The 13,930-nt window shown below is 38.2% G+C and overlaps 1 long non-coding RNA gene across 5 annotated transcripts; it reads right to left on the bottom strand.

Annotated features, from left to right (window-relative positions):
- Positions 1 to 641: 641 nt before the first annotated feature.
- On the bottom strand, positions 642 to 10,486 carry LOC126589160 (uncharacterized). Of its 5 annotated transcripts, XR_007611718.1 has the most exons (6): positions 10,203 to 10,484; positions 4,191 to 4,322; positions 3,866 to 4,069; positions 2,192 to 2,475; positions 1,629 to 1,808; positions 642 to 1,428 (listed from the first exon to the last, which is right to left on the bottom strand). It is a non-coding gene; the product is annotated as an uncharacterized LOC126589160 (long non-coding RNA). The 5 variants fall into 5 exon arrangements; XR_007611709.1 differs by lacking the exons at positions 642 to 1,428; positions 1,629 to 1,808 and having other exon boundaries at positions 1,872 to 2,475; positions 10,203 to 10,480; XR_007611725.1 differs by lacking the exons at positions 642 to 1,428; positions 1,629 to 1,808 and having other exon boundaries at positions 1,872 to 2,423; positions 10,203 to 10,480.
- Positions 10,487 to 13,930: the final 3,444 nt, after the last annotated feature.

Below are 13,930 nucleotides of genomic sequence, written 5' to 3'. Positions count from 1 at the left end.
CCGATGAATTCATTGCTAATTTATTGGATGCTAAGTATTATTGGATCGAGAACATAGTTTGTGTTAATTTTACATATATAAAATAAATGGGTAAACGGTTACCCGTTTATAACCGTGGTTAATACCCATAACCGCTCATTTAAATTTCACGGGTAAACGGTTATACCCATAACCGTTTATCTAAACGGTTACCCATAACCGTAACCGTTTAATTTAAATAGGCGGGTAACCGCGGTTACCCATAACCAATGGGTATTTGCCCATCCCTACCTCTACTTCACGTTGAAAGACGCCGAAGTCAACCTCTTTATGGATGATGACAAATTAAGAAGAGGGGAAAGTCTGAAAAAACAAGTTGTATCAGGGAATCGAAAGGTCCAAAATTGCTGTCATCGTCTTCTCAGGATGCATTTACTAATCCGTAATCATATTAAAAGGAATTGAATTGAGGAGGAATTGAATTGAAAGGGAATTGGATTGAGCTAGAATCAGAATCAAATTCATGTTGAAGTTGTTTACTAAAGTATTTGGAATCGAAATAAAATTAGTGTCAATTCCATAAAACTCGTTTACTTATTCAGTTGAATCAAAATTAAAAATAGTATCATTACCAAACTACCCCTTATTCTAAATAATTAGTCTTCATATAAAGTTATTGGAATTTATTTATATATCATATGATATTAATTCATAAAATAATTGAAAAAGCTCTTCTTAAGGTAATATTGATGTAAATAAAAATAAAAATAAACCAGCACCTCATCCCCTTCCTCCCGATGTCCCAGCATCATCATCTTCTCCCTTTCTTCAATCCTATCTTTCCCCAACCCCCATAGCCTTCCCACGACCTCCAATATTCACAGGTCCTCCACTCCTCCCTTCCATCCATATCCTCTTCTTCCCTAGCCCCCACAACCATCCCACCACCTCTCGAATTCGCAGATTCACAGGCATCCTCATATGTCTCTCTCATTCTTAAATTCTGCAAGCGACGAGGAGAACTGGGGTTCGGGTGTGGCCGGAGCTGACGCTCCTCCTAGGAAAATTGGTGAGACTGGAGAAGAGAGTGATATGGGTATCTCTGATGGATTTGGCGATGAAGTTTGTAAGGCTGTTTTGAAATTAAGAAAATAAATTGGGGTAATTTTGGAACAAAACTTTGATTCCTGGAAGACTCGCCTTCAAGGAATCCAAATACCAAGCCGGAGTCTGATTCCAGAAATGAGCTGGGTCCCACCCCATTTTTCCCCCGATTTTCATTCTGCTGGTGGTAGTAAACACTTGAATTCCTCGAATTGTGTGCAATTCCCATTCCCCACGTCCCATTCCTCGTTCGTAAATACGCACTCAATGTAGAATTATCAGAGATATGGGTCACATGCTCAATTCTAATAACATCGATATTGTTCTCAACTTGTTAATTACCATCTGCACAATCCGTCAAATATTAAGTTTTTATCACAAAAGACTTCGGTGTTAAATATAGTGGAATTTGGATATTTAAACTATTACGTATCTTTTTACTACGACTGATATGGGATTCAACACACCCCTTCATGTGGGATCCAATTAGTGGGTCACATGGGAGATTCACACGTCGACAATCACGTAAAGCCAAAGAGACTCACCATACACACGGAGCCAAGGGATCCACCATCATTGCGCGGGGCCAAGGAGACCCATCCATCACGTGGGTAGTACATATGGGCCAGCTCCTTGTCTATGTTATCATGTAGAATTATCAAAGAAACAGGCCAAATGCCCACTTCCAGCAACACCGATATTGCCCCCAGCTTGTTAATTACCACCTACACAATTCATCAGGTGTTAGGTTTTTAGCACAAAAGACCTCGGTGTTAGATAGAATGGGGTTAAGGATCTAACAATTTTTGTTTCATTAATGTGCAATGTAGTTGTGTAATGAAAAACTTTCGCATCCAAGACCAGTACAAGCAAAGGGATTTGCACCTAGAAATAAGAACGCCTAGAAACTGTCTATCCACTAGCCATCAGTGACAACGGACGGGGCGGGTGAGCTTACTCATAGACATACATGACCAATGACACACGTACAAACAGACTACCGACTGCTGAAACTCAAATAAAATAAAGAAAAGGGCAACAGGCCAAGACTATATAATCCAACAGCATCCTCGAAATCAGCAAGATGATGGTTTGGGACGAGATATACCAATAACGGAGTCAATTCGTGCCGTGAACTTGCTCCTCTCCGGGCGGTTCTCACTCACGTGGTCACCAAACTTGCCACACAACACACAATAAATCATTTCAGCATACCTCACCCCACGCTGTAACATATTTCGTAGCCATTGGGAACTTGAATTACGCTGTCTGGGATACATTCCAGGTAGGAGCATGAGTGATGCCAATGGCCAAACACATTCCAAAGTTCACAAGGGTGTCTGATGGGAATTGGAAAGGTTTCTCAGCTGTGACTGATTGGAATAACTTGTCCTACAAGTAAATACAATTTTATAGGGAAAAAATAGAATAATGGGTAATCAAGAAACCAGATCTATCTAGAATTTACAGAATCACAGTAAAAGATATAACAAAAATGCCTCCAAACATTTAATATTATTTAATTATCAATTGTTCGAACTGTGAAGAAAAAAATAAATAGTTACAACGATGAAATCAAACAAGGGCTCAAATTTGATGTCACGGATCAATTCTGAAAGAAAAAAAAAGGGCCTATAAAATTCATACCATTGGAGCTTATCCACCGGTTATTGCATCATGGGTCCATTACAATAAAGCAGGAGAGGCTTTGATGAATTTTTTAAAAGAGAAAGCTTCAACTAAAAACGTAAAAGATATTGCTAAACTTGGAAGGTTGTTTCAAAAAGGATTGCCGGGAAGATTTCAACTTCAATGTTATCTATGTACCATAGAAAATGGTGTAAGTGATTTGTATTATTTTCTATGATTTTTGTTGCATGTTCTTTACTATGTCAATGTAATATTGCTTATACATGTTTATATCCCATTGGTTATTTTGTAGGAGCCAAAAGGCTATATCATTAATAGGTTTGCTGAGTGTTATTGTGGGTGTCAATGTGATTGTTCTAAGTTTCGTATTAACAGTCGTAAAAGAGAGTTGAGCTTTTCTTTTGGGGAACGACATCAACCATAACAAATAGTAAATATTCAACACCCTCATCAAATTTCAAACTTGAAGTCAAATTCTCTATGTTACGTTCACCACTTCTATGTCGGTTTTTTTGTACTCCCCGATATTTTCCCGACATTATACCAAAAGCAGCATTTGCTCCACTACCACCACAATACACAATACACACCAGGACCCAACTCACTTTTATGACTGTAAATACAGAACTTAGAACAATCACGTTGACACCCACAATAACACTCAGCAAACCTATTAATGATATAGACTTTTGGCTCCTACAAAATAACCAATGGGATATAAACATGTATAAGCAATATTACATTGACGCAGAAAAGAACATGCAACAAAAACCATAGAAAATAATACAAATCACTTACACCATTTCTTATGGTACATAGATAACATTGAAGTTGAAATCTTCTGGGCAATCCTTTTAGAAACAACCTCTCAAGTTCATATATCTTTTACGTTTTGAGTTGAAGCTTTCTCTTTTAAAAAATTCATCAAAACCTCTCCTGCTTTATTGTAATGGGCCCATGACGCAATAACCGGTGGATGAGCTCTAATGGTATGAAGTTTCTGCTCAGGGGCTAGTAGAACTGGAAAAAAAGAAAGTTACATGCATATTTAACGAGCATTGAGGCTCTAGACCAACAACTATGGGAAAGAGTATACCATTGACAGCCAACATAAAAAGTAACAGAAACATACGTTTAGAAATACCAATGGCACTGATCCTGGAATCTAATGCCACGAGAACCATGTCCGGTAGAAGCACATAAACAAGTGAAGTACCAATGCACTCAGACGAATTGTCAAACAAATCTACAGTAAAGTCCTCAGCAGATTCAACATTAGCAGAAATTAGACAAGGGATAACAGTAGCAGGAAGATCAGGACAACTCCATATAGTTCCTAAAAGTAAGAACCAAAAAACAAAAAAAATAAGGGCCTGACTTCAAATACTAGAAAAAAATACTGAAATCATGAGCAGTAAAGGGGATTTATGATTCTTTTGTTTGAGAAAGGGAAGTACCAATGCACACAGACGAATTGTCAGACAAATCATCAAGAAATTCCTCGGCAGATTCAACAACAGATTCAGCACCAGCAGAAATTAGACCAGGGATAACAGTAGCAGGAATATCAGGACAACTCCATATAGTTCCTAAAATTAAGAACCAAAACCACATAAATAAGCCGGACTTCAAATACAAGAAAAACTACTGAAATCATGAGTAGTAAAGGGGATTTGCAAGGACCAATGCACTCCGACGAAATTATTAGCAGAAATTAAACGAGGGAGAACAGTGGCAGGAAGATCAAGAAAATGCTGTACAATTTTTAAAAATAATAACAAAGCCTGACATCAAATACAAGATTATCCACTGAAAAATTATGAGCAGTAAAGGCATTGACGAAATCAAAACATGAAACAACAACTGTTAGTGATCGACCAATAAATTGAGGAAAGAACGAAGAGAATAAAGAAAAATAACAAAATCTCAACAAAAGTGGAAGTCTCAAGCAAAAGAAGCAGAAGGGGAACAATTGTGGAGCGTTTTTAACGAAATTTCTGACCTAGTTTCGTATTGAAAGGGGTAATGCAAAAAACATCAGAAGAATAGGGCGGAGGGAAATATGCAGGAAGTTTATGGCAGGTTACAATGGGAAATTTTTGAAAGCGGGCCTAAAGCCTAAGAACGGAGAAATGGGCCTCCAGAAGTAGAGAAATAACCTGTTGAAAACAGAATGTGGCCCATAAAAACCAATGACATTCAATTAAAATGTAAAAAATTTCAGAACAAATGATGAATTTTTATTTTCAATGGGATTAAATTAAAAATATTATGAACGGAATTGGGAAAAAATGGGTAATGGGCTGCCACAAACAGCATCAATAGCCACCAAACCATATTCAACAGAAATCCAATTGAACTATTAACATGAAATTTGAAAATAAAAGGTGACTCGTCAAAAGTAAGGAAAAAAAGAGACTGAATCAAAGAAACTAAAACTGGTAAAATTTGAATGAAGCCGGAATTGATTGAAATTTGAGTATTGGGCTGGGCCAAATAGCGTCGAAAGTGACCATAACATATATCTGGTGTATAAAAAAACAAATTCAAGTGAACTGTTAAGACAAAATTTCAGAACAACAACAACAACAACAAAGCCTTTTCCAACTAAGTGGGGTCGGCTATATGAATCCTAGAACGCCATTGCGCTCGGTTTTGTGTCATGTCCTCCGTTAGATCCAAGTACTCTAAGTCTTTTCTTAGAGTCTCTTCCAAAGTTTTCCTAGGTCTTCCTCTACCCCTTCGGCCCTGAACCTCTGTCCCGTAGTCACATCTTCGAACCGGAGCGTCAGTCGGCCTTCTTTGCACATGTCCAAATCACCGGAGCCGATTTTCTCTCATCTTTCCTACAATTTCGGCTACTCCTACTTTACCTCGGATATCCTCATTCCCAATCTTATCCTTTCTCGTGTGCCCACACATCCCACGAAGCATCCTCATCTCCGCTACACCCATTTTGTGTACGTGTTGATGCTTCACCACCCAACATTCTGTGCCATACAACATCGCTGGCCTTATTGCCGTCCTATAAAATTTTCCCTTGAGCTTCAGTGGCCTACGACGGTCACACAACACGCCGGATGCACTCTTTCCATCCAGCTCGTATTCTATGGTTGAGATCTCCATCTAATTCTCTGTTCTCTTGCAAGATAGATCCTAGGTAGCGAAAACGGTCGCTTTTTGTGATCTTCGCTAGATTGCTCCGGTCATTAGTGTGGATAAGTATATAAATGGATAGAGATAGGAAAGCAAACACAAGATGTACGTGGTTCACCCAGATTGGCTACGTCCACGGAATAGAAGAGTTCTCATTAATTGTAAAGGGTTTACACAAGTACATAGGTTCAAGCTCTCCTTTAGTGAGTACAAGTGAATGATTTAGTACAAATGACATTAGGAAATATTGTGGGAGAATGATCTCGTAATCACGAAACTTCTAAGTATCGGAGTGTGGTGTCGTCTTGACTTGCCTTATCTGTCTCATAGGTAGATGTGGCATCTTCTCTGGAAGTACTCTTCCTCCATCCAGGGGTGGTATCTTTAACTGGTGGAGATGCACAAGGTAATGTATCAATTTCACTTGAAGCTTACTTGTAGTTTCAGGCTTGGTCAAGCGCGATACAAACCATGTAGTAGGAGTCCCCCAAGTCGCCGAGCTAGGGGGTCTGCTGAAAGAGGTGACAGACAAGGTAAGCAATCAGAGCTCCGACTGATTGTTCACCTTCTCCCCATCTTGCAGTAGCATGAAGGATAAAGAGAAGAAAAATGAGAAGAGATGATATGAGATACTTTTGCTTTTGAAGAAGTAACTTTCCACAGGCTTATTCTTGAACTGAGCTGGAGGGTTTTTCTGGTTTCCTCCAGAGTATAAGGCCGACTGAAGAATTTGAGGGTCAAAACAAGTCCATCAAATCTAGAGTACATTCCACCCTGCTGATATGGGATACTTTTGCTTTTGACAGAGTAATGGATGTATCGGCACGTGTGCTGTTACGCTTGTCTCCACATGCTTCCTTGTATCCTTCGCACTTGCCCTATCTGTTCCTCAAGCAGATGCGGAATCTTCCCTGGAAACATAAGATGTTGAAGATGAATACTCGAGAGCAATGCCAGGTAAGTAATCAGGTAAGGGGTTCCAGGCAGTCAGTTCCTAGCTGGAAGCTTGATTCCAAGTGCTGACTGATTGCTCTCTTTCTCCTTGTCTTGCAGGTAAAAACAAGGCCAAAAGAAAAGACAGGGAAAAAGCATGATATGGGATACTCTTGCTTTTAACCCTGATGATATGAGATATTCTTGCTCTAGTATAGCTTGTTTGCAGAGGTATTATCGGGAGGAAAGAAAGCTGAATATTTCGAAAGGCTTCGTTGGAAGTGCCCTCTCAGATATGATGAAGGGTTGAGCATTTTTGCAGGTCTGCCTGTCCGTTGGGGATGGAGGTCGACATATATAGGAGTCTCCCTAACAACAAGTAGTAATGCTATTCCTTTACCCTGCTTGGTCATAGCACGGTAGTGGGAGCTGCCAGTTTCACACGTTTTAACTCTGTCAGAGCACTTTGAAAAAGTGGTCTGTGGTATCTGGCTCTCGAGATTCGGAGAACGATGCCTCTTCGATTTTTGAGAAAGCAATCATGCTGGGGGTCTGACTCTCGAGATTCGGAGAGCAGTGTCTCTTCGATTTTTGAGGAAGTAATCATGTTGGGAGTCTGGCTCTCGAGATTCGGAGGGCGGTGCCTCTTCGATTTTGGAGCAAGCAATCTTGTTGGGAATGTTGTCTCGAATGTGAGTAAAGGTTGGGCATGTTTGCTAGTCTACCTTGCCACGAAGCACAAAGGTTGACACACAGGGACTTTCCAATTATCCAGCAATGGTACTGTTCCTTTACCCTCTCTTCGATTTTGAGAAAGTAGTCATGTTAGGAGTCTGGCTCTCGAGATTCGGAGGACGGTGCCTCTTCGATTTTGGAGCAAGCAATCTTGTTGGGAGTGTTTTCTCGAATGTGAGTAAAGGTTGGGCATGTTTGCTAGTCTACCTTGCCACGAAGCACAGAGGTTGACACACAGGGACTTTCCAATTATCCAGCAGTGGTACTGTTCCTTTACCCTTGTGGGTAATAATATGGTAGCTAGACCTTCAAAATTTATGTGTCTAAACTTTGTTAGTGCTGTTTCTTTGCGTTTCTTTGCTATTCTTTTACCTTTCTTGGTCAGAGCGATGTAGTGGGAGCTGCAAGCTTCACGTGCTCAACTTTGGCAGAGAACTTTGGCAAAGTTATCTGTGATACCTATGAGTTATTGTTGCGTGTGGGAAGTGGGTGATTGAACAGTAAGATTCATGTGCTTTCTACTTCACCAGAAGTCTTCGACAGAATGCCCATAATTTCTGCAAAGCTGAGTGTGCGTGTGACAGGTGCTGACAAGGCTAGAAAAGTAGGTGCCTCTTCGATTTCTGAGATCGGCCCTCGTGGTCTCTGAGCAGCCCAGCTTTTGAGAAAGCGAGCGCCTCTTCGATTGATTCGGAGAACGATGCCTCATCGATTTTTGAGAAAGCAATCATGCTGGGGGTCTGGCTCTCGAGATTCGGGGAGCAGTGTCTCTTCGATTTTTGAGAAAGTAATCATGTTGGGAGTCTGGCTCTCGAGATTCGGAGGGCGGTGCCTCTTCGATTTTGGAGCAAGCAATCTTGTTGGGAGTGTTTTCTCGAATGTGAGTAAAGGTTGGGCATGTTTGCTAGTCTACCTTGCCACGAAGCACAGAGGTTGACACACAGGGACTTTCCAATTATCCAGCAATGGTACTGTTCCTTTACCCTCTCTTCGATTTTTAAGAAAGTAGTCATGTTGGGAGTCTGGCTCTTTAGATTCGGAGGACGGTGCCTCTTCGATTTTGGAGCAAGCAATCTTATTGGGAGTGTTTTCTCGAATGTGAGTAAAGGTTGGGCATGTTTGCTAGTCTACCTTGCCACGAAGCACAGAGGTTGACACACAGGGACTTTCCAATTATCCAGCAGTGGTACTGTTCCTTTACCCTTGTGGGTAATAATATGGTAGCTAGACCTTCAAAATTTATGGGTCTAAACTTTGTTAGTGCTGTTTCTTTGCTATTCTTTTACCCTTCTTGGTCAGAGCGATGTAGTGGGAGCTGCAAGCTTCACGTGCTCAACTTTGGCAGAGAACTTTGGCAAAGTTATCTGTGGTACCCATAAGCTATTGTTGCGTGTGGGAAGTGGGTGATTGAACAGTAAGATTCATGTGTTTTCTACTTCCCCAGAAGTCTTTGACAGAATGCCCATAATTTCCGCAAAGCTGAGTGTGCGTGTGACAGGTGCTGACAAGGCTGGAAAAGTAGGTGCCTCTTCGATTTCTGAGATCGGCCCTCGTGGTCTCTAGGGAGCCCAGCTTTTGAGAAAGCGAGCGCCTCTTCGATTTCTGAGATCGGCCTTCGTGGTCTTTGAGCAGCCCAACTTTTGAGAAAGCAAACGCCTCTTCGATTTCTGAGCAGGCGCCTCTTCGATTTCTGAAGCTCCGTCGAGTGCAGATTTTTATAGGGGCTGGCATTAAGTTCCAAAGCACACTTGAATCTCCACCAGTAGAAGCTTCATTCGCACTTCTAAGATCTTGATTTGTACGACCTCTTCTCTCTTCAACACCTTTGAAAATGTCTGGCCCCTCCGACCGTCGTTTTGACTTGAACCTTGTTGAAGAGGCAGCCCCGCCTTCTCCAGATAACATATGGCGCCCATCCTTCGTCTCCCCTACTGGTCCTCTTACTGTTGGGGATTCCGTGATGAAGAATGATATGACCGCTGCGGTGGTGGCCAGGAACCTTCTCACTCCCAAAGATAACAGACTACTTTCCAAACGGTCTGATGAGTTAGCTGTTAAGGATTCGCTGGCTCTCAGTGTTCAGTGTGCAGGTTCTGTGTCTAATATGGCCCAACGCCTATTTGCTCGAACCCGCCAAGTTGAATCATTGGCGGCTGAAGTGATGAGTCTCAAACAGGAGATTAGAGGGCTCAAGCATGAGAATAAACAGTTGCACCGGCTCGCACATGACTATGCTACAAACATGAAGAGGAAGCTTGACCAGATGAAGGAAACCGATGGTCAGGTTTTACTTGATCATCAGAGATTTGTGGGTTTGTTCCAAAGGCATTTATTGCCTTCGTCTTCTGAGGCTGTACCGCGTAATGAAGCTCCAAATGATCAACCTCTGATGCCTCCTCCTTCTAGGGTTCTGTCCAGTACTGAGGCTGCAAATGATCCCCCTCCAGTGCCTTCTCTTTCTGGGGCTCTACCGACTGCTGAGACTTCTCCTAAGCAACCTTTGTGAAGGCTCCCTCTTGTGTGTTTATTTTGACTCATGTATATGTACATAGTTGTAGCTTATCGGGGATATCAATAAATAAGCTTTCCTTCATTTTATATTTTTCATAAAACATAAAAAAAATACCGAAGAAACGAAATCATACCTGAGAAAAGGTGAAGGTCGTAAGATCGATAGAACTGTGAAGATCTAAATCATAAAGTACTTTGAAATAACGAGATCTGAAAAAAAAATTTCAGATCTCCTTATTTCATCTCAGATCAATTTGGGTCTTCTCTTGACCATAAGAATTGGTGTATTTTTCTTAAGGAAAAATTAAACAAAACAAAGAATATTGAACATGAAATTCTTCTCAACTACTAATAATTCTATGCAGCCGCTGTAAGAGGAAATGGGTATGTACTTTGGCTCTGACTCCAACCGAACCCCATGGCTTTGTTTTTAGGACAAGGATTGTCTACCCTCCCATTTTTTGTGTCCTCTCGTGCCTTCCTGTTTTGTGTGGTTACGGTTAAGCCACGTTAATATTTTATATTATTTTTTTATAGAGATAATAAGACAAAAATGAATAGTAATATAAAATGTTGATGTAGTTTAACTATGACCACACAAACAGGAGGGCATGGGAGGGCAAACAATCTTTGTCCTTGTTTTTATGGCCGCAAGTACGACTTTCAAACTTAACCTAAGCGTCATAGTATCTCAACCGTTAAAAATAAATAATCTAACGGTTGTGCGTGTTATTAGGCCCCAGGTGAGGTGAGGTGGAATTCGATGCATTTTTTATTTATTTAGATCATGTTTGGATATACTTTTAAAATGACTGAAAGCGCTTTTAGATAAAATGTTTTTGGGTTTCAAAAGGACTTTGAGTGTTTTATACAAGAAACATCAGTTATGTTCTTCTTCTAGGAAGCATTTTAAGTGTTTTTCAAGGATTTACTAGTATTTCCAAAAATATTTCACTAAAAGCACCTTCAATCATTTTAAAAACACATCCAAACAAGCTCTTATTTGCGTGAAACTCTTCTTTTAGTAATTTTACAGAGAAACTAGCATATAGGCACACACACTTGTGAGAAAAATTTTTATTTTTGTTTTTGATATAGAAGGAGAGAGGAAGAGATTGATAGAGAATGTGGGAATGAGAAATATTTTTTTTTTTTTTTAAATTAGAGATATATTAGGATTGCATGTAGATGAGGCTTTGAAAAAAAAATGTAAAATTTGGTTGTGTGAAATTACATTTATGTACTATATTTCTTATTCATATTCTGTTTTAATTAGAAAGTACTTTATAAGATTTTGGTTGACGGTTTATTTATACCCTTTTTATTTTATCTCCCGTGAAGGGAAATGGATAGTCGGTCGGTTAGGAAACTTTCGAGAAAAAAAAAGGATTTAGCATTTAAATAAAAACTAGCCTCTCTGCACGCATTTGCATCACAGGCGCTATGTGCCCCTAAAGATGTATTGTATTAGTATTTTTTTCCATTGTAATTGTAGAGATATATTTTAAAGGAGAAATTATGTTCACATCATTCTTTTTGTTACTCCATTGATTAAAATCCTATTCATTTTCAATTTTTTATTAATGTCCTTGGGTATTAATAACATCATTAATTATTTGAATAATAAATATTTTTATTTTTAAATATATTCCTTTAGTGTTAAAATGTTAAAATTAGTATATTTATATTTATGGCTAAATTTTTTATCATATATTTTTATTTTTGGTTTGTACCTATTTTTAATTTGTACCAATTTTCTTTTCATTTTTAATTTGTACCCATATATTAGTTTCTTTTTGTGCCCATATTTTTTAAAGTTTTATTTGTGTTTGTACACATATGTACACCGTCACGTGACATTGTATATTTAATCAATGATGGAAAAACTACATATGGTATATTTATGTTTTATACCTAAACTTTGTATCATATATTTATATTTTTAGTTTGTACCCACTTTTAATTTGCAACATTTTTTTTTAAATTTTTAGTATTTTCTTTTTAGTTTTATTTTTTACCCATGTATTAATTTCTTTTAGCGCCTATATTTTATTAAAATTCATTTGTACTCATAATTTTTTAATCTTTTATCTGTACCCTAATTTATTTATAATGTGCCCATTCTTCTTTATTAATGAACCACTTTGTTATATGTGAACCACTTTGTTATATGTGAAATGTACCAATTTTTTTGTAAAATGTACCATTTTTTTAACACTATGGATACATTCTTTTGCCATTTATTATTTCCTATTTCTACATAGTTTTTATCTATTTATTCAATCAAAATGTTTGAATTTTTTTATTGTAACCGTTTCTAATAGTATTATAATGAGGGATTTTAAATTTATAGGACTATAAATCTCATAAAATATCAAACAATTAATGTCAAAACTATAAAAATATAAATATTAATTGTAATATAATGAGGTGTACAAAGTCAAGGGATTTTAATAAAAAATTGAATACAATTAAGGTTTTAGTCAAAGAATGCTAAGGATTAGGGACCGCATCCAAAGTATCTCTATTTTAAATGTATTGGGCAAAGGGGAACTTTTTCTTTACCATGCACGTCCTAAAAAGTTGTCATATTTTTCGTTTTCACTTTGCGTGAAGTAATGATTTAAATGTTATTCATGCAATTGTCAAACTTCCAGTCAAATAGTATCTACCTTGTCAATTTTTGTTGCTTTACCTAAAGAGGCGCAAAATTACTCAATCTGAATGCTTTCAAATTGTCCATTTCCCCTGATTTTTCTGTTTGTGTCATTTCAATATGTTTGTTGGAATAAGAGTGCACGCACCTAATGGAATCACCAACAAAGTGATTGCGTGCAATTACACTCTAGAGGCCCCATCATTCTTTGTAATTATGCAAAGAAAGAAGAAAATAAGGATGGTGATTGAAGTATTCACCAATTCAAAAATTCGACCTTCAGAAAATTTTGTCGATTTTCTCACCCTTTTTTCATGATCTGTGGGTAGATAATAATTGATTAACCCATTCTCCTCTTCTTAAACGTGTGGATGGCGGTTTCTATGTCCACTCGTTTACGATTAATCTCTATGTGTGGGTGTACTTCATCTAATAAGAGCACATCATGTGTTGCTTGAAGGTGAACAAATTACCTATTGTGAAGACACAAATAACCAGTTAAGGAGACCTGAATTCCTTAATGCATGACATCCATACCTAATAACATAATGCTCGTTAATCAAAGAAGAAAGAAATCAAAATCTGGAATAAAACAGGATGCATAAAGTGCAAATTACAAACTAACAATGAATAGAGAAACTAAAATTGTAAAGGAAAAGTAATAATAGAGAGAAAAAGAAATATTGTGTAGCATATTCTCATAGAATTTGAATCAGTATGTGAACCTGTGTAATAAAATAAAAATATAAAAAGCAATGTTAACAGCTTTTTATATACTTAATCGGGAAAGGAATGCATTGAAGAGAGAGCAAACCTGTAAGAAATCAAAAACGACTGTTCAGTGATATTTGAGCGTACGTGCGATTAGTAGAGTTAGAATGAGGCATTGAATCTAATTATCTCTAAAAAGTAGTCTGCATAAAGAAAACACAAACATAAGGAGGGTCCTTTTGTGGCCTAGAAATTGAGTGAAAATAAACTCAGGAAACACACCAAATATGATATAAAAAAAAAAACACTCAAAAAGCTAAATTGTTATAAGAAAATAACGCGCGGAAAATAAACCAAGACAACCTCTGTTGGAGGATACAACGAACCAAAAGAAAAAACGGAGTTTGTGGTAGAGGCATGGGCTTATGGTGCCAATGGGTGAATACTGAGTGTCGATGGAGAAGCAAATCTGAAAAATGGTTGAAAATGAACACC

This window comes from Malus sylvestris, chromosome 2 (assembly GCF_916048215.2).
Source record: "Malus sylvestris chromosome 2, drMalSylv7.2, whole genome shotgun sequence".
Classification (NCBI taxonomy): Eukaryota; Viridiplantae; Streptophyta; class Magnoliopsida; order Rosales; family Rosaceae; genus Malus; species Malus sylvestris.
This window is presented reverse-complemented; position numbering and strand designations above follow the sequence as displayed.